This window comes from Camellia sinensis, chromosome 2 (assembly GCF_055761805.1).
Source record: "Camellia sinensis isolate YWXY chromosome 2, ASM5576180v1, whole genome shotgun sequence".
NCBI classification, from domain to species: Eukaryota; Viridiplantae; Streptophyta; class Magnoliopsida; order Ericales; family Theaceae; genus Camellia; species Camellia sinensis.
In genome coordinates this window covers 22338546-22364816 of record NC_138962.1, presented here as the reverse complement: position 1 = coordinate 22364816, position 26271 = coordinate 22338546, and the positions used below count along the sequence as shown (strand labels likewise).

Sequence of the window (26271 nt, the reverse complement as noted above, 5' to 3'; positions counted from 1 at the left end):
TATATATATATATATATAGATTTATATACATTGCATATATATATATAGACAGATTTATATATATATACACAGACCGAGAGAGAGAGAGAGAGAGAGAGAGAGAGAGAGAGCATACGCAGAGGGAGAGAGAGTCGTCGCCGGAGCACCACTCTTGTCGTCGGAGCCGTCGCTGCCGCACCACCGCTGTCTTCCTCGTAGGCCGTTTGGGAAATTTGGGGGTGAAGTTAGGGATTTGGGGAGGAGGATCGAGCGGCAGGCAACAGGAAAAAGAAGGGTTTTTTTTTTTGGACTTTTTGCGACGGTATGATGTAGACCGTCGCAAATAGAAGGCAAAACGGCGCCGTTTGAATTAATCCTTTTTTGCGACGGCAAATTTCCGTCGCAAATGATATATGCCGTCTCAAAAAAAAGGTTTTTTGCGACAGCTTTATTTACCGTCGCTAATACTTCCGCATTTCCGACCCCTCCGCTTAGTTTCATTACCGACGGGTTAGTACCGTCGCTAAAGGCTATTATTTGCGACAGGTGAAGTTACCGTCGCAAAAGACCATTTTTTGCGACGGGGGGCGCGGCGTCGCTAAAAACTCCGTGTTTTTTGCTATGTTTTCCTGTAGTGAGATAAAAGAAAAATGAACTCACCATACCTATGAAGTAGCTAATAGATGCCCACATTCCCCAAATGAAAAACACTAGAAACGATTATCATGGAGAGAGAGATCTCAGTAATGTCTATTTAAGATGCACATTTTGGTAACAGCAATGCATAACGTTAGGGCAGAGCATTAGGCACAAACCTGTGAAAAACTGGTAGTATCGGCCAATTGCAAGCCCATTATAAACAAAATGTATAACTTAAAACTTCTTTTCTCCAAGTTGAAACAAGAACCCACTGTTCCATTTTTTGATAGTACAACATCTCAGCTCAATATGATCCTTGTAATCCCTTGTTTCCTTAAAACAAGCCCCAGCAACAAACAACATAATTTAGAGGCAAGTCATTCCAATCAACCCTTCAGCGAGTACTTCTTCCCCGTAAAAGGCTGGAACTTAGGTTCATCTTTCTTCGAAGGCTCCTCTTGTTTAGGCTCTTTTGCAGGTTCCTGCTGAATTATCGAAACCTCATAGGTTGAGATACATTAACATCAGCAGCAATACTACAATACCCAGAAAAAAAAAGACCTAGAAAAGTACCTAAAATTTAAAATCTACGACCGAGATTCATTCAAGATTTGGGTGTGGCCCCACAACAAGAACTTTAAATGTACACCTCAGATTTCAAATTCTGAGTAAGTTTCTGGTAATTTTTTTTGGGTGCAGTTGACTTTTCCTAAAATCAGCTTAACCAAAAGTAGTTTATTTAGATGAAATAGGTGTACCTTTTGGGGCTCTTTGGTGCGGTTTACATTTTAGCCAAACATGAGCTTCCCTTGAGTCTGACGAGTGGTACCTGTTGGACATGGTGGAAAAAATTCTGGGTAAAATCAGAATTTTTCCTCAAGTTTGGTCTATTTTTTAGGTGGACCCCGAGTGTCGATTTACTCGGGTCAAAGTGGTAACGCGTTCTATGCCGCGTTGTGATTCACGTGGTATATTTGGTTGCTCAAAACCATTACCGAGTGAATGGGAAATTGAAGCCAAAGTGTGCTCCATGAAAATGGAGTTTTGGTGAAAATTCCTTAAGGTTGTAAATTGGCTTGTCCCACATTGATTTGGTGGGAAGTTTTGAAAGGGTTTATAAGGCTTGGGTTTGATACTTGGGGTGTGCCCCAAGGGGTACCCAAGTGTTTTAGAGGGAGAGGTTATGGACAAAATGGGCTAGACCCATTGGACCCGAAAATCACCACACGCGCGCCGCCGTTCGGGCTGGGCACGGGTGTGTGGTTGGGTTGGGCTTCTAATCTTTTTGGGCCAAAAACATTTGAATTTAATTTTATTTTTTATTAAAATAAAATCCAGAATTCAAATTAAATTGGTTTGGATTTTTTGTTCATCCAAACAGGGCCCTTCCCGTTTTCAAACAGAATTAAACTGATTTGGAATTATTGCTCATCCAAACAGAGCCCTTCCCGTTTTTATCTGTTTGAATAAATTAACCCAACAGATTCAAATCTGTTCAAATTTCAAAACTAACAGGTATCATACCTGTTCAATTCAAAACCAAGAGTCACCTTTACATCTATAAATAGAACCACCCTCATTTGATGTTTTTCATTCAGAAATTTCGTATTTCACTTCTGCTAATTATATTCTTCATCTTGCTGGATTTTATTTCCGAAAGAAAGAGTGTAAACACTTAGTGTGTTCGTAAGGCAAACAATTTGTAGTGCTGCTATTGTTTGTGGTAAGATCATTTCATCCTGGGAGATAGACGTCCAAATTCTGAAAGCACCGTGGAGAGGACAAATCTGTCTTAAGGACACAGTGTTAAACACTGGACTTGATCGGAATAGTTATTCAAATAAATTAATCAAGTAAGTTGTTTAATTTAATTCTGTTTTTATTTGTTTATTTAATCAAATTTTAATTTTGTTTTTGTAACAAAATAAAATATGTGGTTTTATTTATTTATTTTTATTTTGAGTTTGATTTTTGTAATCAAACAAATTCTCTCATTTTCTTTATTTCTTTAAATTCTATTTGTTGTTGTGTACACAATAGAATTAAATCTTTTAAATACAGTGAAGATTGTCCAACAATCTTAAGACAGATTCCTTTTTTGGATATCTTCATTGTATTTAATTTTCTGTGTTTTCAAATTAATATTCTGGTTGAAAAAATAAATAGTGATTTATGCTATTTGACAGATAGTAGTAATATACTGTCTCTTTTCTTTGACAACAACTAGTAGTACGATACTGGTGTCATTAACAATTCAGAATATTATTTGGTATTACAGAAAATTCTTGTGATATTTTATTTTTCTAGTTTTAGTAACAAGGAAAATAAAATTATTTTGTTGTTATAATTATTTTCTGGTTTTAGTAACTAGAAAATAAATTTGTGTCTTAATATTTTCTGATTTTTGTAATCAGAGATTATGGCTACTACAACTGAAACTGCATCTGGCAGTGGTACTCCTATTGTTACACCTACATCGGTCCCCATCCAGAACCATGTTCATGTACCAATCAATCATGGAGAAAAATCGAAAAAATTTAACGGTACCGAGTTTAAGAGATGGCAGCAGAAGATGCTGTTCTATCTTACAACTCTTAATTTGGCCCGGTTTCTCCATGAAGAGGCTCCAGCACTTAAAGAGGGTGAAAGTGATCGGCAAGTTGTTGCCGCTGTAGATGCTTGGAAACATTCAGATTTCCTGTGCAGAAACTACATCCTAAATGGCCTTGACAATATGCTGTATAATGTATACAGTCCTCTGAAAACAGCAAAAGAATTGTGGGATTCTTTGGAGAAGAAATACAAGACAGAAGATGCCGGCACGAAGAAATTTGTCGTCGGTAAATTTCTGGACTTTGTTATGGTAGACTCCCAGACGGTAATATCTCAAGTTCAAAGTTTTCAAATAATTTTGCATGATATTCATTCAGAAGGTATGTCTCTTAGCGAGTCATTCCAAGTCGCTGCTTTAGTGGAAAAGTTACCACCGACTTGGAAAGATTTCAAAAATTATTTAAAACATAAACGCAAAGAGATGACTATGGATGAATTGATTGTAAGATTAAGAATTGAAGAAGATAACCGAAAGGTTGAAAAGAGGAATGGGAAAAATCCCGTTGAGTCCAAGGCTAATGTGGTTGAACAAGTTCATAAACCACATAACAAAAAGAGGAAGTTTACTGGAGATGGTCCTAAACAAGGCGATAGTAGCAAGAAGGTCAAAGGAAAATGCTATAACTGTGGCAAAACTAGACATCGAGCTTCTGACTGCCGCCGCCCTAAAAAGAATCATGGAAGTACAAGTAAGAAGACCACCAATCAGGCCAATGTAACAGAATTGGATTACATCTCTGACGGAGTGAATGACATCAACCTTTCTGCTGTGGTGTCTGAGGCTAACTTGGTTGGAAATCCCAAAGAGTGGTGAGTTGACACTAGAGCAACTCGTCACATATGTGCGGACAAGAAGATGTTCACTACCTACAATGAGGCTGCAAATGGTGAACAACTTTTCATGGGAAATTCTTCTACTTCTACTGTGGCTGGACAAGGGAAAGTGATCTTGAAGATGACATCAGGGAAAGAACTGACCCTCAACAACGTACTACATGTACCTGACATCCGGAAGAATTTAGTTTCTGGGTCTTTGTTAAGTAAAAATGGTTTTAGGCTTGTATTTGAGTCTAATAAATTTGTATTAACAAAGAGTGGTATGTATGTTGGTAAGGATACATGAGTGATGGTCTCTTTAAGTTGAATGTAATGACAATTGTACCGAAAGTTGCTATGAATAAGAATAACACATCTTTTGTTTATATTCTTGAGTCAAATTTATGGCATGGTAGATTAGGACATGTGAATTTTGATGCTTTGCGTAGATTAATTGGTTTAGATTATATACCAAAGTTTGAAATTAATTCTAATCATAAATGTGAAATTTGTGTAGAAGCGAAACTAAGGCTCCATTTAAATCGGTTGAAAGGAAAACCGAACCTCTAGAATTAATTCATACTGATGTATGTGATCTAAAATTTATTCAAACTAGAAGAGGTAAAAAGTATTTCATAACTTTTATGGATGATTGCACAAGATATTGTTATGTTTATTTACTTAGAAGTAAAGATGAAGCCTTAGAAATGTTTAAACTCTACAAAACAAAAGTTGAAAATCAACTTGGTAAAACCATTAAAATGGTTAGAAGTGATAGGGGTGGTGAATATGATGCACCATTAAATGAATTTTGTGCACAACATGGCATTATTCACTAAACTACAGCCCCTTATTCTCCACAGCAAAATGGAATTGCTGAAAGGAAGAATAGAACCCTAAAAGAAATGATGAATGCCATGTTACTTAGTTCAGGCTTACCACAGAACTTGTAGGGGAAAGCAATATTGTCTGCTAATTATGTTCTTAATAGAATACCCCACAAGAAAACCAAAAACATTCCTTATGAATTGTGGAAAAGTCGACCACTTTCCTACAAATACTTAAAAGTGTGGGGGTGTTTGGCAAAAGTTGAAGTACATGTTCCTAAAAAGACTAAGATTGGACCAAAAACAGTAGATTGTGTGTTTATTGGTTATGCTCAGAATAGTAGTGCATATCGGTTTCTGACTTATAAATCAGAAATACCTGATATAAATGTGAACACTATTATAGAGTCAAGGAATGCTGTGTTTTTTGAACATGTCTTACCTTACAAGAAAGGACAGGAATTAAGTTCACAGAAAAGAACTTATGATTGTACACAAAGTCAAGGGACTAATGACAATCAAACACAAGAGACTAGTAATAGTCTCGACCAACAGGATTTAACTAATGATGAACCAAGACGAAGTAAAAGAGCGAGAATATCAAAATCCTTTGGTCCAGATTTTCTGACATACTTGTTAGAAAATGAACCTCAAAGCTTTAAGGCAGCAATGACAGGTCCTGAAGCACCTTTGTGAAAAGAGGCTGTTAATAATGAAATTGAATCCATTATGCAAAATCATACTTGGGAATTGGTGGATCTTCCACCAGGTTCTAAACCTCTTGGATATAAATGGATATTCAAGAGAAAAATGAAAGCCGATGGTTCAATTGAAGCAAGACTTGTTGTTAAAGGTTACAGACAAAAGGAAGGTCTGGACTATTTTGACACATATTCCCCTGTGACAAGAATAACATCCATTCGCATGCTTATTGCTATAGCAGCATTGTTTAATTTAGAAATACATCAAATGGATGTTAAGACAGCTTTCTTAAACGGTGATCTAAATGAAGAGATCTATATGGAACAACCCGAAGGGTTTGTAGTATCAGGGCAAGAAAAGAAAGTTTGTCGACTTGTAAAATCCCTTTATGGATTAAAACAAGCACCTAAGCAATGGCATGAAAAATTTGATCATGCAATGCTTACTAATGGGTTTAAGATAAACGAATGTGACAAATGCGTCTATGTTAAAAACACTGACCAAAGATATGTCATAGTTTGTCTTTATGTGGATGACATACTTATCATTGGAAGCAGTCAAAACATGATCAAATCAACTAAGCAAATGCTTAACAAAAGATTTGATATGAAAGATATGGGGGTCGCAGATGTTATATTAGGAATGAAAATTACTAAAACATCTGACGGATATGCATTATCTCAATCTCATTATATTGAGAAAATTCTTGATAGATTTATCAAGGATGATTTGAATTTAGCTAGAACACCTGTAGACATCAGTCTTTATTTATCGAAAAATAAAGGTGATGTAGTGTCTCAGTTAAAATACTCCCAAATCATTGGAAGCCTAATGTACCTAATGAATTGTACTCGTCCTGATATAGCTTATGCTATCAGTAAATTGAGTAGGTACACTAGTAACCCTGGAGAAGACCATTGGAAAGCGATCATTCGAGTTCTTAGATATCTAAGATTTACTTGTGATCATGGTTTGAACTTTACTCGATATCCAGCAGTACTCGAAGGTTATTGTGATGCTAATTGGATATCGGATACTAAAGATTCAAAATCCACTAGTGGATATGTCTTTACTCTAGGAGGCGCTGCTGTTTCTTGGAAGTCCACGAAACAAACTTGCATCGTACGATCCACAATGGAATCCGAGTTCATTGCTTTAGACAATGCAGGTGAAGAAGCAGAATGGCTTCGTCACTTCTTAAAAGACATTCCAATGTGGCCAAAACCTGTTCCAGCTATTTGCATTCATTGTGATAGTTAATTTGCAATAGGCAGGGCACAGAATCACATGTATAACGGTAAGTCACGACATATTCGTCGTCGACATAATACCGTAAGGCAATTGTTGTCAAACGGAATAATCTCAATAGATTATATAAAATCTAAAGAGAATATTGCGGATCCGTTAACAAAAGGTTTGACTAAAGAGCTAGTGTATAGTTCATCGAAGGGGATGGGATTAAAGCCTATTACATAAGAGTCGTCATAATGGTAACCCTACTTATATGACTGGAGATCCCAAGAACTAAGTTCAAAGGGACAACTAAGTTATGTATGGCTCGCCAGAAATCACCAAGGGATTAACATTCCTACCCATTCCTATGGTGAGAGTGATATCTGCAAACATATGTTGTCTGTAGGGGTATAAGGATAAGCTTTGCTTTTAATGATTACTTATATCTTGATTAAGGCATAAAATCAAGATGTGTATAAGGAGATACTCACAATAAGAATCACCTATATGAGTGTTGAACTGGGGCCGGTTCTATGAGAATGAAGAGGCTAAATTCTCTAGAAACACTTATGAAAATCAGGCGCGTTCAAGGCCAAAATGAACACAACAGTGAGAACCACGATGTGTTAGAAGATATTTTGTGTGAAATCTATTGTCTTGGCTTACACAAACGGCTGAACAATTCAAGGCATCGCATCCATTGGTTAGCCAGTAAGTCCGATAGGTTATCACTAGGGAAGGTTCAAGGCCGAAAACTATCTATCCTGATGCAAGATATTTTCGACTTATACTCTTTCGTTAAGTATGCATATTGTTGCATTTCCGTTGTCATCAAATTCCATTCATGTGGGGGATTGTTGGAAATGGTGGAAAAAATTCTAGGTAAAACCAGAATTTTTCCTCAAGTTTGGTCTATTTTTTAGGTGGGCCCCGAGTGTTGATTTACTCGGGTCAAAGTGGTAACGCGTTCTATGCCGCGTTGTGATTCACGTGGTATATTTGGTTGCTCAAAACCATTACCGAGTGAATGGGAAATTGAAGCCAAAGTGTGCTCCATGGAAATGGAGTTTTGGTGGAAATTCCGTAAGGTTGTAAATTAGCTTGTCCCACATTGATTTGGTAGGAAGTTTTGAAAGGGTTTATAAGGCTTGGGTTTGATACTTGGGGTGTGCCCCAAGGGGTACCCAAGTGTTTTAGAGGGAGAGGTTATGGACAAAATGGGCTAGACCCATTGGACCCAAAAATCACCACACCCGCGCGCGCGCGCGCGCCGCCGCCGTCTGTTCGGGCGGGCTGGGCTGGGCCTGGGCTTGGGCGCGGGTGTGTGGTTGGGTTGGGCTTCTAATCTTTTTGGGCCAAAAACATTTGAATTTAATTTTATTTTTTATTAAAATAAAATCCAGAATTCAAATTAAATTGGTTTGGATTTTTTGTTCATCCAAACAGGGCCCTTCCCGTTTTCAAACAGAATTAAACTGATTTAGATTTATTGCTCATCCAAACAGAGCCCTTCCCGTTTTTATCGGTTTGAATAAATTAACCCAACAGATTCAAATCTGTTCAAATTTCAAAACCAACAGGTATCATACTGTAACAAGCCCGCGGGGGGACCTCGCTACAGCTCGGACTCGACTTCTGTAGTCACGGTTCTAAGTCTGAACCAAAGAGTCCAAATCCGGCAAATCGTTTTTGAGAAAAACTGATTTTTGAAAGAAGTGCCAAACATGGACTGCTTTGCTAGATACAGAGTCGCCACCTAAATATTTTATTTTTGGGAAATTTAGGAAACCCTGACTCGGTGCCAAAAGGCCACGTGTCCGTCATCACCAAAGTTGCCTCGGCTCGGGAACTTGGGTACAATTGGGGAAGGTCACTTCGTGAGCACCCCTGCTCGCCCGGTCATAGACCGGCCTCTACTAACCATGATATCAATTTTTGAAAACATTGTGAGTTCTTATTCCGGTTATTAGCCTAGGTTACTATGTGATGCGCACAGCATACAAGTATAGATCGGGTCGCCTGGATCGGAATGAAACATTTCATGTTTGTTTTTGAAAATGGTTTGCTACCCGCAGGTAGGCTTGAAACATTTGATGATTTGTTCCAATTTAAGTAACCCGACCTTCACCCACAGGCATTCAGGCAGTTATATCAGATAAGCACATAGCCTCATGGTAAGCATGCTATTCATGGCAGTCACTCACACGCATGCAAGGATGCTAAAGCATAAAACTTATCGGGTACTCCAAGCCAAAATAGAAACTACATTAGAAATTATGCGTGATCCTAAGTATACAAAAATGCCTAATGCAACACATGCAAAATGCAACTATAGCAGGCTCGGCTATTCTAAGATGGCATATGAAATGCTACAACTATCATGTATTCAATTTGGAATTGAAAGCACAATGCAGTTAGTATGATGCGCCGAGCCCGGTGCATGCAAAACAGATGAATGAATGCAAACATGCTATCATACTGTATGCTAATTTAAATATGCCCTAATCTAACCATCGTAAGCGGATAAATAAAAGGGAGAAAGACGTGAGGTTGGAAGACATACATCACACTCATGCACACTTATTACAGTTGTGCCCTCGCGCAGAGGGTCCGAATAAATAACACAGTCCAAATATTACAGTCCCGAATGAAAGAATATTACAGTCCAAAACATTACAAAATCCTAATTAATTAACGAATTAACTAAGAAAGCTAATAAAACTGGCATGCAAGCCAGGGACTGCCTTGCTTCTGATGGATGATACATATCCGGGTTGTCTTGCGCGGAAATCCACCGGAATGCCCCAATTAGCCTCTGTTTACACCTGTTCTTGAAATGCGTGCCAAGCCCCGAAAGACCGCTGATTCTTGATTTTGCTGCAACAGAGAGCAGGAAAGGGGCATAGCAATGTATTTGCACAGATATATGTATGTCTCGATCTTCGTGCCACCAATCACGCATATCGAGGCATGATGGCCGAGGAGTCGAAATGCACAACTCAATATAGGATGAATGCACATGAAACTACAGCTAAAACCTAACTCCATCATGGATAATCCGGAGTGTCGGTGACTGGGAAATTGAGACACATCCGTCACTCGGAGTACGAAATGTACCTCGTTTCCCGTGCCTGGGCTAACTCCTATTCCGAACACGATGCAATATGCATGATATGTATGAAATGCAAGTAAGATGCAATCCTAACATACAGAATGCTATGGAAATGATATGCCTCGAAATGCGTGCACACAGGCACGCAAACCGAGATAATGACAGAATGTAATCTAAGATACAACCTAGTATGCACAATGCTATGAAAAAGAGATGCCTCGAAGTGCGTGCACACAGGCACGCAAACCGAGGCAGTGACAGAATGCGATGAAATGACATGGAAATGACAAATGGGCTTATATCAACATGAGTGAGCCTCAGCCACACTCACATCGGATGCCGGCGGATAAAAATGGAGTGCCTCGAAATGCGTGCACACGGGCACGCAAACCGAGGCGATGATAAAATGTGATGAAATGACATAGAAATGACAAATGGGCTTATACCAACATGAGTGAGCCTCAGCCACACTCACATCGGATGTCGGCGGATAAAAAAGGAGTGCCTCGAAATGCGTGCACACGGGCACGCAAATCGAGGCGATGATAAAATGTGATGAAATGACATGGAAATGACAAATGGGCTTATACCAACATGAGTGAGCCTCAGCCACACTCACATCGGATGCCGGCGGATAAAAAAGGAGTGCCTCGAAATGCGTGCACACGGGCACGCAAACCGAGGCGATGATAAAATGTGATGTAATGATATGGAAATGACAAATGGGCTTATACCAACATGAGTGAGCCTCAGCCATACTCACATCGGATGCCGGCGGATAAAAATGGAGTGCCTCGAAATGCGTGCACACGGGCACGCAAACCGAGGCGATGATAAAATGCGATGAAATGACATGAAAATGGATGGCAAACATTCTAATGGAATTCCAGCACTAAAATATGGGGAAAAACAGTCCCGAAATGAGGCAAAATGACATGAAATGCAAGGAATTTTCCCGAAATGCGAATTTAGGCACCCGAAATGGCCTATAGCTATGCCAAACATGCACAACATGGACACACAATGCAAAGACAGAAGCTATAAAGTCCCAAAAAATGCACTTTCACAGTTATAAACATGGCCAAACAGCAAGCATAGGTATGGCAAAAATGGCATGCAAGAATAGGGGCCAAAAGAGGGGTAATGAAGCAAGTGATATAAGTAAAACCCAAACTGAAAAATTCCTTCTACAACACTGAAGAGAGACCAAAAATATGAATATTTACAGTACATGGAAGCCTCAAAATCAGTATACAAACATGATAGAAATGTGATGCAAAATAAGGCTCAAAAATGGCTATAACATGAAGTATACAAAATAATCACCAAACAGAAAAAAAATGTTAATGAAACACGAAGTATAGGCCAAAATAAGGCCACTTTCAGTTCGGACCAAGGTCCAAAAACAGAAGTAAAGGGGGTTGCCAATTTATGCAAAAATGGAGCCAAATAAGGGATATGACTACAAGTGACACATGGAGGCACCAAACAATGTTGAGCCCTTCTCCAATGTTGAAGAGGGGCTCAAAATAAGCCTAATATCAGTTTACAACATGCTCAAAAACAGATTTCTCATGGGCCAAAAATAGCATGCAAAATCATGACATATAAGAGGGTCAATGAAGCAAGTGTATTATGGAGGGCTCAAACAGGGTTGAGCCCTTAATGAAAAGTGAAGATGAGCTCAAAATAGGGCCCTTTTCAGTTAGGGCCGGAGCTTGAAACAAAAATAATAGAAGACTTACAAATAGATCAAGAAAAAGGGTCAAAAGGGTAAAAGTGTTACTCACCCTTGAAGACTCAAACTTTTGTTGCTTCTTGGATGAATTTGCAGCTTCTTTGGCCTTTGAGAAACCTTCCTTGTTGCTGGAAATGAGGTGGTGGTGGTAGATCTTGGTGGTGTAGAAGGAATGATGGTTAGGGACTTAGGGTTTTTTCAAGAATTGAGAAGGATGAAGATGGAGTTGGCTATGGAAGCTTAAAGGAGAATTTTTCTAACCTCGAAAATGCATGTTGGCAGCTGGTTATAAGGTCCAAAAGGAGGGTGTAAAGGTGGGGCATAAAGGAGGCAAGCTTTCCCCACAAAATATCCCCCGGATACAGATATTATCTGGGGGAAAGGGCTACACAGCTGTAAAGTGCACACAGTGAGGAAGCAGGCCGGCCAGGTACTTTTGCTGCAGGTGGCCGGCCGGCCAAGTGAAAAATTGGCCTGAACAATTAGTGGCCGGCCACCATTTTTTTGGGTTCTCCAAGGTGTGTAGATCACAGGTATGTGGTTGAAAGTTGGCAACACTAACCCTAGGGTGTTCAACATTAGCCTCAAAGAGGAGGGGCAAAAATGGAAAGGACAATTAGTGGCCGGCCATGACTTTTTTGGGTTCTCCAAGGTGTGTAGATCACAGGTATGTGGTTGAAAGTTGGCAACACTAACCCTAGGGTGTTCAACATTAGCTCGGAAGTTGGAAAAACGGGCGCCGGGAGGCTCCGGAGGAGAGATAACTGGTTGCTGCAACAATTACTAGCCTTCCACCCTTCCATGACCTTCCTAGTGATGAAACAGAGGTACCTGCCAAAAATGAGCAAAAACCGATGCAAAACGAATGTTCGAGGGCCAAAACACGCAGTTCGGGATCCCGAAAATGGGCTATTAAGCACTGAAAGTGGCGTTCAGCCACGAAGTGGGTTTCCGGGACCCCAGTGTCCCTCAAAAGGGAACAAATAAGATGTATGCCAAAAATCAGAGCAAACGGAGATGGTTAGGCGGTCCCGAACCGAGGCACACGGCCTGACGGTCCCGGAAAATCGAAAATCGGGCTCCGAAATGGGCAAAATGGCCTACGGCCACAGAATGTAACCCACGGCCACTGAGAGATGGTCTACAGGACCTCTCTCTCCCCTCAGGAAAAGAAACAGAGAAAACCGAGTCTGGTTCGCAAACCGAGGCAAGGCACAGAAGAGGGTTCGGAAGTCCGGAGGCAGGGCGCACGGCCGTGACTCTGAAACTTCTGAACGAGCACATTATGCAACGTCATCGAGCGCTCAATCGGTGATGTTTGTGTCTTAAGGTCGGTCAAAAATGGGGTGTTTACACATACCTGTTCAATTCAAAATCAAGAGTCACCTTTACATCTATAAATAGGACCACCCTCATTTGATGTTTTTCATTCAGAAATTTCGTATTTCACTTCTGCTAATTATATTCTTCATCTTGTTGCATTTTATTTCCGAAAGAAAGAGTGTAAACACTTAGTGTGTTCGTAAGGCAAACAATTTGTAGTGCTGCTATTGTTTGTGGTAAGATCATTTCATCTTGGGAGATGGACGTCCAAATTCTGAAAGCACCGTGGAGAGGACGAATCTGTCTTAAGGACACAGTGTTAAACACTGGACTTGATCGGAATAGTTATTCAAATAAATTAATCAAGTAAGTTGTTTAATTTAATTCTGTTTTTATTTGTTTATTTAATCAGATTTTAATTTTGTTTTTGTAACAAAATAAAATCTGTGGTTTTATTTATTTATTTTTATTTTGAGTTTGATTTTTGTAATCAAACAAATTCTCTCCTTTTCTTTATTTCTTTAAATTCTATTTGTTGTTGTGTACACAATAGAATTAAATCTTTTAAATACAGTGAAGATTGTCCAAGAGTACCTTGTGAACTAGACCCGGTAGAAGGCTGCCCACCACCACTGGCAACATCAGGTCGCTTATCTTTGGAACCAGAAGAAGAAGACACAGGTGGAGGCTCGTACTTCAAGGGTTTCCCATCTAAGCGTCTCCCTGCTCCAGCAAATGGGTTGAACTTTGGTTCAGTCTCAGCTGGAACCTCTTCACCTGCATGAGCATAGGCAGTTGATTTGCTTAAAAAAGGGTAAAAAATATATATATTAAAACAAAGAAAGAAATTGCTAGTAGAATCTGTGATTGAAGTGTCGATCTTTGGTTTCAAAGTAGATGTGCAGGAGTAAACCAAATATCAGGTATCTTCATCCAACCAATAAAACCTTATCTCCAAAGTAATTTGGATCCTCAGACACCTTATGTTGAGGGCTAATCCACTCTCACACTCCACTCCAGGAAAGTACAAGGATGCAAAACAGATCCAGACACTCTTACAACAATATACGCCGTCCCCTAACATTCCCAATACAGGAGCCATGATCGGAATTATGCAAAAGCATGCATGAAGAGGGATATGATAATCATTTCATCTTCCCAATCTAATAAGAATTCATCTATGAGTAAACTTAAATAATCTATTGAACTGTGCCATTTCTTAACTTGATATTTATCATAGCAGAAGAATCAATAAGTGGTCAAACTTTATAGTTGAACAGATCTAAGCAGAGAGCACAAATTGGAGCGTCCAAATTGGAAGACTGAAATGCTAGAGGTGAAACAAATATAAAGCAATCATCTTCAATAACTTCCATTAAATCATTTGAACCTCCCATTGCCAAGAAATGCAGACTGAGCTAGCTCATATTGTGTTTTCCACACAAAACATCAAAAATCATGAGGACAGCTGCAAAAGTACAAGCACCACATGATTTAGATAAAAAAATTATGTACAGCTACACCTGCAAAAGATCTCTCAAAAATTGGAAGGAGTACTGAAAATGCAAGAAGGGCCAATAAGGATCCTTAAGAGGCATGATATCTTGATTAAAAAGCAACAAATAAAAAAACATTAATCATGTATGAAGAGTAACCAAACCAAACTAAACCAAGCCTTAAGTCTCATCAAATGGGGTTGGCTACATAAATTCTTCTTCTCCACTCGACTTTAACAAAGGCCATTTCATTAGTCAAATTAAGGAGATTCATACCTCTATGTATGAAGAGTATTTGTTGGAATTTAAACCTCACAAATTTGTCACAAGTGAACGCCACAAAGAAGAAAAATAATATAAGCATGTCCATAATGGGGGAAAAAACTTAAATAAACGTAACATGTGAAATAAGGCAAAGCATTTGTACCTCCCGCTGGTGCCTTGCCTGAAGGAACAGTCACAACAGGTTTTTCAGGTTCCTTGTAATCAAGGGGAGGTGCAAAGTCCACCTCACAGTCTGTCTCAATGATACTTATTGCATTAGACGGTTTTGTTTCAATAATATCTATGTAATATTTTTTATTATTGTATGCCACCATAATACTATTGTTGGAAAATGGTTTTATATAGGCATAATTTTGAGCCCATTATGGGTGGGCCCCAAACGTCTTTTGGGGTGGGTCCGAAGAGGTGACGTGTTCTTTGCCGCGTGGCAAGTCACACGGTGAAGACGGTACGTCAAAACCATTTATGAGTGAATGGGAAGTTGACATCGTTTTCGGGTTTTACATTAATTTTTTAGATAAAATTCATTTGAATTTTTTCAATAAAAATTATTGTGGAAATTTAATTTAATTCTAAATTCAAATTTTGAGTTCCTAAGTGGTTTCTTAAAATGTGTAATTTTAGAATTTAATTTAATTTAATTCTAAATTTAAATTTTAGGTTCCTTAAATGTTTCCTAAAATTTGTACCTCTTTATTTATTTATTTATTTAACTATTTCAATAGTTATATATATTTATATATATTTGAAATAGATTAAATAAGTAAAGTGGCAACAGATTTGTTTTTGGTCCACCAACGGTTCACTTTTGATTGGTTGAATTTTGTGCTCTTGCACTAACGGACAATAAACAAAAACGGACATTTGTTTTCACTAACGGACAAAAACCTCCGTTCATTAATGAGTGCATTGTTTAGTGTTTGGTTTGCACCTTTTCACTTATACAGTGGTACCTGTTCGGACCATTTTTGGTTGCCTATAAATACAAACTTTTTCAGCAGTTTTGAGATCGAAAAAATCAGTGATAATTTTGTTCCTTTATGTTGTCCAGATTTTATCTTACATTTTAATCTTCATTCTAGTTTAGGAAATAATATAAGAGAGTATTAGAACACAAGGTTTGGTTCGCCGAACAAATTGTTAGGAGTACTACTACAATTTGTGAAGATCATTGTATCCTGGGAGATAGACGCCACTCAGCCGTAAGTACCATAGCGGGGCGAATCTGTCTTAAGGACAGAGTGTCACACACTCGACTTGGTCTTAATTTTATTTCGGTTCGACAAATTAAATCTGGTATGTTTTTATTTATTTTGTTTGAATTCTTTTTGGAGTTATTTTATTTACACAGAAGATTGTTCCAACAATCTTAAGACAGATACGAATTATTCTGTTTACAGAATTTTTCGTTTGTTTTCCTTTTTCATTCTTCGTAAATAATTTCGGAAGAAAATTATTTTCTGTGGATTTACAAAATAATATTCTGGTTGGAAAAACAAATAGTGATTATATGCTATTTGACAGATAGTAGTAATATACTGTCTCTTTTCTTTGACAACAACTAGTAGTACGATACTGGTGTCATTAACAATTCAGAATATATTTTTGTGGAATTTTTTCAGAAATTAATTTTGGGTTTTAGAAATTATTTTCTGAGTTTTCATTAATTAAAATTCTGTTTCAGTATTTTAATTATTGAAGTGTTACTGAAATTAATTGAAAAATAAAAGTTATAGTTTTTATTTCTTTTATTTTTACAGAATTTAATTTTCTTTTGTGGAATTAATTTGGTTAAATAAAATTTTATTTTATTTCCAAATTAATTGATAAATAAAAGTTATAGTTTTTATTTATTTTATTTTACAGAATTTAATATTCTGTGGAATTAATTTGTTTAAATAAAATTTTATTTTATTTTCAAATTAATTGGAAAATAAAAGTTACATTCTTGTTTCTTTTATTTTTACGGAATTTAATTCTGTGAATTTGGTTTAATTTTCTGTGTAGTGTAAATTCTAATTATAATTTTGTTTTATATATTAGAATTGATGGCTACTGAAACAAATGCCCAAACAAGTACTATTGTGGTGGCTGCAATGACGCCAACCCCCTCTCCTGTTGTAACAGTACCGGTAAATCACGGTGAAAAGCCAGAGAAGTTCTTAGGAACTGACTTTAAAAGATGGCAACATAAAATGTTGTTCTATCTTACAACTCTGAACCTGGCTCGTTTCCTCCGTGAAGATGCTCCTATCCTGAAAGAGGATGAAACCGATCGGCAAGTGGTTGCTGCGGTTGATGCCTGGAAATATGCCGATTTCCTTTGCCGGAATTACGTCTTGAACGGACTTGACAACACATTGTACAACGTCTACAGTCCAATCAAGACAGCAAAGGAACTTTGGGAATCGTTGGAGAAAAAGTACAAAACGGAAGATGCCGGCTCAAAGAAATTTGTGGTTGGCAGATTCTTAGATTTTGTAATGGTTGATTCAAAAACTGTGATCAGCCAAGCTCAAGATTTCCAACTCATTCTGCATGACATTCACGCAGAAGGTATGTCTCTCAGTGAATCCTTTCAAGTTGCAGCCTTAATTGAAAAATTACCAAAAGGCTGGAAGGAATTCAAGAACTACCTCAAACATAAGTGCAAAGAAATTTCTATGGACGAGTTGATTGTGCGTTTAAGGATTGAGGAGGACAACCGCAATTCTGAAAAACGGGCTGGTAAGCTTCCTATGGAGTCTAAGGCAAATGTGGTGGAACATGCTTCAAAAACCAAGAAACGAAAGTCTTCTGGAGAAAGTTCATCACAAGGCTCTAAAGGGGGGGATAATAAAAAGTACAAGTTTAATGGCAAATGTTACATCTGTGACAAAGAGGGACATCGGGCCAAAGATTGCTGTAGCAAAGGCAAAAACAAAAGAAGAACAAGCAAGAAGCCTGCTCAAGCCCACATGACCGAAGTGGATAATATTTCCAATGGTGTCAATGACATCAATCTTTCTGCAGTTGTTTCCGAGGCAAATCTTGTCGGAAATCCTAAAGAATGGTGGGTGGACACTGGTGCTACTCGCCATATCTGTGCCGACAAAAAGATGTTCACATCTTATTCTTCAGTGGATAATGGTGAACAACTCTTTATGGGCAACTCCTCAACTTCCAAAGTTGAAGGACAATGAAAGATTGTACTCAAGATGACATCTGGAAAGGAACTCACTCTCAACAATGTGCTGCATGTACCGGACATTCGCAAGAATCTTGTTTCCGGATCTTTGTTGAGTAAGAATGGGTTTAGGCTAGTATTTGAGAGTGATAAATTTGTACTTACTAAGAATGGGATGTATGTAGGAAAAGGTTACATGTCTGATGGCCTTTTCAAGTTAAATGTAATGATCGTTGTACCCTCAGTTATTAATAATACTACATCTTCTTCTTACTTGCTTGAGTCTTCAAATTTATGACATGGTAGACTAGGACATGTTAATTATGGATCTTTGCGTAGATTAATTAATATGGAATGTTTACCTAAATTTAACATTGATTCAAATCATAAATGTGAAATTTGCGTTGAGGCAAAATTATCTAAAACTCCTTTTCATTCAATTGAAAGAAGTACGGAACCACTTGAATTAATTCATAGTGACATTTGTGATTTTAAATCAATTCAAACCAGAGGTGGAAAAAAGTATGTAATCACTTTTATAGATGACTATACTAGATATAGTTATATTTATTTAATTCGAACCAAGGATGAAGCTTTGGAAACTTTCATTCAATATAAGAATGAAGTTGAAAATCAACTTGGTAAGAAAATCAAGAAACTTAGAAGTGACAGAGGTGGTGAATATGAATCATCTTTTGGTGAGTTTTGTAAAGAACATGGAATAATTCATCAAACCACCGCTCCTTACTCACCTCAGCAAAATGGTATTGCTGAAAGGAAAAATAGGACTTTAAAAGAAATGATGAATGCCATGTTAATCAGTTCTGGATTACCTCAGAACTTGTGGGGGGAAGCAATACTTTCTGCTAATTATATACTTAATAAAGTACCCCTAAAGAAAGTGAATCAAACACCTTATGAATTATGGCATGGAAGAGTACCATCCTACAAATACTTAAAAGTGTGGGGGTGTTTGGCTAAAGTGGCTATTCCTAGTCCTAAAAAGACTAAGATAGGTCCTAATACCATTGATTGCATTTTCATTGGTTATGCCAAGAATAGTAGTGCATATCGGTTTTTGATTCATAAATCAGAACATTCCGAAATGCATGTAAATACTATTATTGAATCTCGGAATGCATCTTTCTTTGAACATGTATTTCCAAAGAAGATTGGACAAGAGACTAGTACTAATAAAAGATCTTTTGATGCTATTACTAGTCAGGATCAAGAACATGATCAAGAACAAGAGTTAGATCAAAATGAGGAAGAGGAACTTAGGCGTAGTAAACGTGCTAGAACCTCAAAATCTTTTGGTCCAGATTTTCTAACATATTTGTTAGAAAATGAGCCTTTAACTTTTAAAGAGGCTATGTTCAGTCCTGAAGCTCCTTTATGGAAAGAAGCTGTCAACAGTGAAGTTGAATCCATCTTGCAAAATCACACTTGGGAATTAGTGGACTTGCCACCAGGTTGTAAACCTCTTGGGTACAAGTGGATTTTCAAAAGAAAATTGAAAGCGGATGGATCAATAGATAAATACAAGGCAAGACTTGTAGTCAAAGGTTTTAGACAGAAAGAAGGTCTAGATTACTTTGACACATACTCACCGGTTACTAGAATCACATCCATTAGAATGCTAATTGCCATTGCATCTCTATACAATCTAGAAATTCATCAAATGGATGTTAAAACCGCTTTCTTAAATGGTGAGTTAAATGAAGAAATTTACATGGAACAACCAGAAGGGTTTTCTGTTCCAGGGAAAGAAAAGAAAGTGTGTAAATTGGTTAAATCATTATATGGTTTAAAACAAGCGCCAAAGCAATGGCATGAGAAATTTGACAAGGCAATGATGTCAAATGGATTTAAAATTAATGAGTGTGACAAATGTGTTTATATTAAAAACACAGATAAAGGTTATGTCATTGTATGTCTTTATGTAGATGATATGCTCATCATTGGTAGTAATAATGACATGATTAAAACTACCAAGAAAATGTTGAATAAACATTTTGACATGAAGGACATGGGCATTGCTGATGTAATACTTAGTATGAAAATTACCAAAACATCAGAAGGATATGCTTTGTCACAATCTCATTACATTGAGAAAATACTTGACAAATTCAGCAAAGATGATGATCATCTTGCTAGAACTCCTGTAGATGTTAATTTGTATCTTTCTAAAAATGTACATGAAAGTATTTCTCAATTAGAGTATGCCCAAATTATTGGAAGCTTAATGTACTTGATGAACTGCACCCGCCCAGATATAGCTTATGCAGTAAGTAAATTAAGTAGATACACGAGTAATCCGGGAGTAGAACACTGGAAAGCAATGATAAGGGTTCTAAGATATCTTCGAATTACTCGTAACATTGGGCTTCACTATACTAGATATCCAGCAGTACTTGAAGGATACTGTGATGCAAATTGGATATCGGATACTAGAGACTCGAAGTCCACCAGTGGGTATGTCTTTGCTCTTGGTGGGGCGGCTGTATCTTGGAAATCTTCCAAACAGACTTGTATTGCTAGGTCTACTATGGAATCTGAATTCATAGCTTTAGACAAAGCAGGGGAAGAGGCAGAATGGCTTCACCACTTCCTTGAAGATATTTCAATATGGCCAAAACCGGTGCCTGCTATATGCATACATTGTGATAGTCAATCAGCAATTGGTAGAGCACAGAGTCATATGTATAACGGTAAGTCACGACACATTCGTCGTCGACATAACACCGTACGACAACTACTCTCTAATGGAATTATTTCCATAGAATATGTTAAGTCTAAAGACAACATAGCGGATCCACTGACCAAAGGGTTAGCAAGAGAGTTAGTTGAAAATTCATCGAGGGGAATGGGACTTAAGCCTATTAAATAAGAGTTACCACAACGGCAACCCAACCTAGTTGACTGGAGATCCCAAGATCTAGGTTCAAAGGGACAACCGAGTTGTGATTGACTCAGAAGGATCACTGTGAAGTCCAACTCCTACCCATTTCTATGATGAAATAAGTGATGTCTGCAGCGATTTAGGTTAAGTAATACTTTTAATGATTCTTATATCTAGGTAAACCTAGTGGAGTATGGTAGGATACTTTTCATAAGAATCACCTATGTGAGTGTGAACTGGGCCGGTTCTATAAGATTTGTGAAGGGCTACAAGTCTTTAGAGCACTCATGATAGACCAGGTTGTTCAGGGCCAAAATGAACACAATAGCGAGAACTAAACTGTGTCTGGGAATATACTGTGTGAGTTCTATTGTCTTGGTTTACACAAACGGCTGAACAGTTCAAGACATTATGTTCACTGGTTAGCTAGTAAATCCGATAATGTCTCACAAGGGAAGGTTCAAAGCCAAAAGCTACCTATCATTTGCAGAATATTTTCATTTTCTGTACTCTCTGTAATTAGATCATGTTGTTGCATTTTCTCTCCGTCAAATTCCATTCATGTGGGGGATTGTTGGAAAATGGTTTTATATAGGCATAATTTTGAGCCCATTATGGGTGGGCCCCAAACGTCTTTTGGGGTGGGTCCGAAGAGGTGACGTGTTCCTTGCCGCGTGGCAAGTCACACGGTGAAGACGGTACGTCAAAACCATTTATGAGTGAATGGGAAGTTGACGTCATTTTCGGGTTTTACATTAATTTTTTAGATAAAATTCATTTGAATTTTTTCAATAAAAATTATTGTGGGAATTTAATTTAATTCTAAATTCAAATTTTGAGTTCCTAAGTGGTTTCTTAAAATGTGTAATTTTAGAATTTAATTTAATTTAATTCTAAATTTAAATTTTAAGTTCCTTAAATGTTTTCTAAAATTTGTACCTCTTTATTTATTTATTTATTTAACTATTTCAATAGTTATATATATTTATATATATTTGAAATAGATTAAATAAGTAAAGTGGCAACAGATTTGCTTTTGGTCCACCAACGGTTCACTTTTGATTGGTTGAATTTTGTGCTCTTGCACTAACGGACAATAAACAAAAACGGACATTTGTTTTCACTAACGGACAAAAACCTCCGTTCATTAATGAGTGCATTGTTTAGGGTTTGGTTTGCACCTTTTCACTTATACAGTGGTACCTGTTCGGACCATTTTTGGTTGCCTATAAATACAAACTTTTTCAGCAGTTTTGAGATCGAAAAAATCAGTGATAATTTTGTTCCTTTGTGTTGTCCAGATTTTATCTTACATTTTAATCTTCATTCTAGTTTAGGAAATAATATAAGAGAGTATTAGAACACAAGGTTTGGTTCGCCGAACAAATTGTTAGGAGTACTACTACAATTTGTGAAGATCATTGTATCCTGGGAGATAGACGCCACTCAGCCGTAAGTACCATAGCGGGACGAATCTGTCTTAAGCACAGAGTGTCACACACTCGACTTGGTCTTAATTTTATTTCGGTTCGACAAATTAAATCTGGTATGTTTTTATTTATTTTGTTTGAATTCTTTTTGGAGTTCTTTTATTTACACAGAAGATTGTTCCAACAACTATCTCCTGTGGTTAAGCAAGAAAAGTTCCTCAGAGTCGTCTCCAAGCTGCATGAGAGAACAAATTATCCAAATTAGGAGATCCAGCCACAAGAAATGACATAAAAAATGGAACATCTTGTTCGTAAATCAGATCTTTGAAGAGAACAGGGAACACCTGACCAGACCATAAAACAAAATAGAGTTTCTAAACCCCTCATGCAACTTCAAAATGTCTTTGAAATTTCATGAGGAACATAATCACCAGGCTACCACCAGCCGTAGGTATCCACCCTTTTTTAGTCTCCATTATTGAGTTGAATTTCTGAAAAATAAATTTTCTAGGAATTTTAGGTAGCGTTTGGTTTTCTTTTCAAAACTCAACTCTATTTTTAAATCATGATTTGAATGCAACATGTTAACAGTGGCGGAGGGAGCATGTGACCAGGGGGGTCACGTGCCCCCTTGGATTTTGGGATTTTTTTTGTTTTTTTTTTTTTTGTTGCAAACATAAAAAAAAATTTAAATAAAAAATTACAAAAATATTATTAGAGTGAAATGTCAATGACATTTTAAAAATTATGAAAACAATAACGATTGTTTTGATTGAAAATGAAGAGACTATTATAAATAAACCACATTAGCTATGAAATTTTTTGAATGTAACAATGATGTCATTATTAGTGATATGCAAGTATAAGTAATCTCACTATAAAGATATAGAATTTATTAGATTGTTAGTTACATTTAATATTTGAGGTTCACTTTTATGCGTTTATTTACCATTAGTGGGTGATGTTACATACCAATGATGACGTGATATTACCATTATATTGAATTTTTAATCAAATTTTGTATCAAAAAATAATTTATCATTATATAATTTATTTTAAGGCTTATATCCATATATATTTTTTTGTATTGTCCATGATACACTAGTTACAAATAATATATATATTTTTTATGTTTCTTGAAATCAATCGTAAAAAATTTACGCGAAATATTTTTGTAAAAATTACTACAATTAGTAAGTGTCCCCTCTAAGTTAATTTTCTGACTCCGCCACTGCATGTTAACCAAATATATTTTTAAAATACAACTCAAAATTACTTTCAAAACTCCTCTCCTCTCTTTTCTTTGCTTTATTATTATTATTATTAATTAATCACTTTTTCTCTCACTTCTCTCCTCTCACATTCTATACATTCAATCAAAAATTTAAAAAAATACAAATCATCCCAAAACTATTTTCAAAACTCATAACCAAACAATTTTTTTCTTTTCAAATCATGATTCAAAAACTTAAAACTCAAAACATAACTCTACACTTAAATTATAATTCTAAAATTAAACCAAACGAACCCTTAGATTTTCTATTTATTTGGTCTAAGAAGAAATCAACTTCTGAAGAAAATTTCCTCCTTCTCATTTTGGCCCAAAGTTGTTTTCCACAAGTTAAAAAACAAACTGAGTAATCTTGTTGATTAGCATGTTCACAATTCAAAAATCATTCATTACTTCTAAACTAACTTGCTAACCGACTAGTCATTTTTTAATTCTCGTATTGTTGCTACAAATAGTAATGAATTATGATGTATTTTATCATACTGATTTGATAATACTCATCAGCAACTAAAATTATGAGAATTAATTGTGGATATGACCCTATTCAGCATGCCAACTCTAATAGAAATGCTAAAGACCCACAATTTTAGACGCACAAATCCACCCACAATGATGTGGCAAGGGAGTTGGGCCTTATATGTTTGTGTAACAAATCAAAACTTGACACCCACCATGTCACATCACTGGAGGACAAATTGAGGGAGTTTTTTTTAGAGGTTTCAAACATTTTTCTATAGGATATGGTGAAGTAACAAATTAACAAACGGATTGATTCTATGTTGGTATAATGATCAAGAGTTAGAATCAACTCAAGATGAATTAAAAAATGTTGAAAACAAAGAACTCATAAATATTACAAAACAACTACAAATGCTTATTAAATGAGGAAACCAGATAATTTGCGAATAGAACAAAACTGATTAGTGGACATTATATGTTCAAGAGATTGAGTCCAAACTCATCGGTAATCATATTCTAAACATGCTTTCGTTTTTTGAAAAAAGGAGTTGCAACCAATGCACAAGGTTCCCGTTTACAACAAAATTTGGAAGATGTAGTAGGTAGGCAACCTCATTCCCACCTTTTTTGTGGAAAGACTGATTCTCGTTCAATGTCTTTACTTCCCTTCCTAAGTAACACTGAAAATTAATAATCCTTCACTGTTGTATTCCCACTTAACAACCATTTTTCATCACTGCAAGTTCTTCTCCAAATGCAAAGGATTCACTCTACATTCATGCTTCCATAGAGCAAGAGGCTCACTGTCAAGCATCAACTTTAGCCATGCTGACAAACAATACAATAGTGAAGTAAAAAATACTAAGTAGGGTTGTGTTCTCTTGTTGGTCAAGACAGAAATTAAATGGTCAATTTTCCCCGGGTGCAGGGTACTTAAACTACCCACCACGAAGAAACATTACTATAAAGAGGACAATCAGCCTTTCCATCCTGAACTACACACTTCCTTGCCTTCCCTCTAAGGCTAACAGTAACTTTAAAAAATAAATTAAAATGAAATAATGGCAGCAGAAGTCAGCAGGCTGTAATTGAAAACAGAAGTGGAATATCATGACATGAAAAACTGCTAACATGTAGAAAAATCATCATACATTGCCAAGGTTACAGAATATCATTCTACCTCCAAAACTAAAACCTAAACATAAGGATCATGAACTCACATGGCCTTAGGATTGGAAATATCCAAGAAGTCTTTTGTATGGGGTTGCAGTTTAACATATGTCCCTTTTGGGAGAGTCACATTTTTCACTCGCACTATGTCTCCTTCTTGTAACAGCAGGTTCTCCATCATCTACAATGAAGCAATTCAGTGTATATAAAAGGAAAATAAATACCTAAAGAGTCTCCTTTACGGTTATATTGGCCAACAAAATCACACCAAAATTACGAAGCTCATATAAAAAACACTATAGGATGCCTACCCAGTAAGGCATGTATATCATGCCTTCTTCTGCAATGAACTCCAGAACCCCACAATGAGACATGCGCTCGGTAGCAGCATTGTGAAGTTCAAACAACATAGGATAATCAATATGAAGAGATGCTGCAGGATTAAGTCTTAATATTAGCATATTAGCATTTTAAATGATAACTTGGGGGAAAATTTAATTAACAATAGTGGATAGTAAGCCATCAGAGAATATTTCAAATAAATCAACTAACCAAGGCGGTCCAGGGCTGAGGGAGGCATTATAACTGAAACAACATAAAGTGAAACAAAAGAAATTAAGACATTTACAAGGTTGCAAAGACACACATTTGTTTAAACTGGTAAGAGTTTGATAACTTACTTTTATCACCATTTTCAATCTGTGGCTGCAGGATTGAAAAGAAACAAGGAAATTAGAGACAACTATAGTAGAGTTTCCCCCCCCCCCCCCCCCCTTTTACACTGTTTTCCTTTCTTACTTTAGATTTTCTATATTTTGTAGGCATTTTTTTTTTCTTATTTTCTTGTATTTTTGTTTGTGTGTGTGGAATTAATGGGGAAAAACAAAGGGTTTTTTTTTTTTTTTTTTTTTTAAATTTTTATCTCGATACTATTGTAGCAAATTGCTAACAAAACTGAACTGATACATTATAAAGAAAGCCTTCCAACCTTATCAATAAAAGATGCAGGGTAACATAGATATGTTTGCTCAAATGACGTTCCATGATATCCATATCCGTCAAAAAACTGCAACATTGAAGTGAATTATGA

The 26271-nt window shown here is 36.8% G+C and overlaps 1 pseudogene across 1 annotated transcript; it reads right to left on the bottom strand.

Annotated features, from left to right (window-relative positions):
• Positions 1-943: 943 nt before the first annotated feature.
• Positions 944-26271, bottom strand: LOC114305408 (ubiquitin fusion degradation protein 1 B-like; annotated as a pseudogene). Its single transcript, XR_014360680.1, has 10 exons — positions 26170-26271; positions 25862-25886; positions 25734-25766; positions 25493-25614; positions 25232-25362; positions 22431-22496; positions 14906-15081; positions 13577-13759; positions 1377-1447; positions 944-1100 (listed from the first exon to the last, which is right to left on the bottom strand). The product of XR_014360680.1 is annotated as a ubiquitin fusion degradation protein 1 B-like (transcript).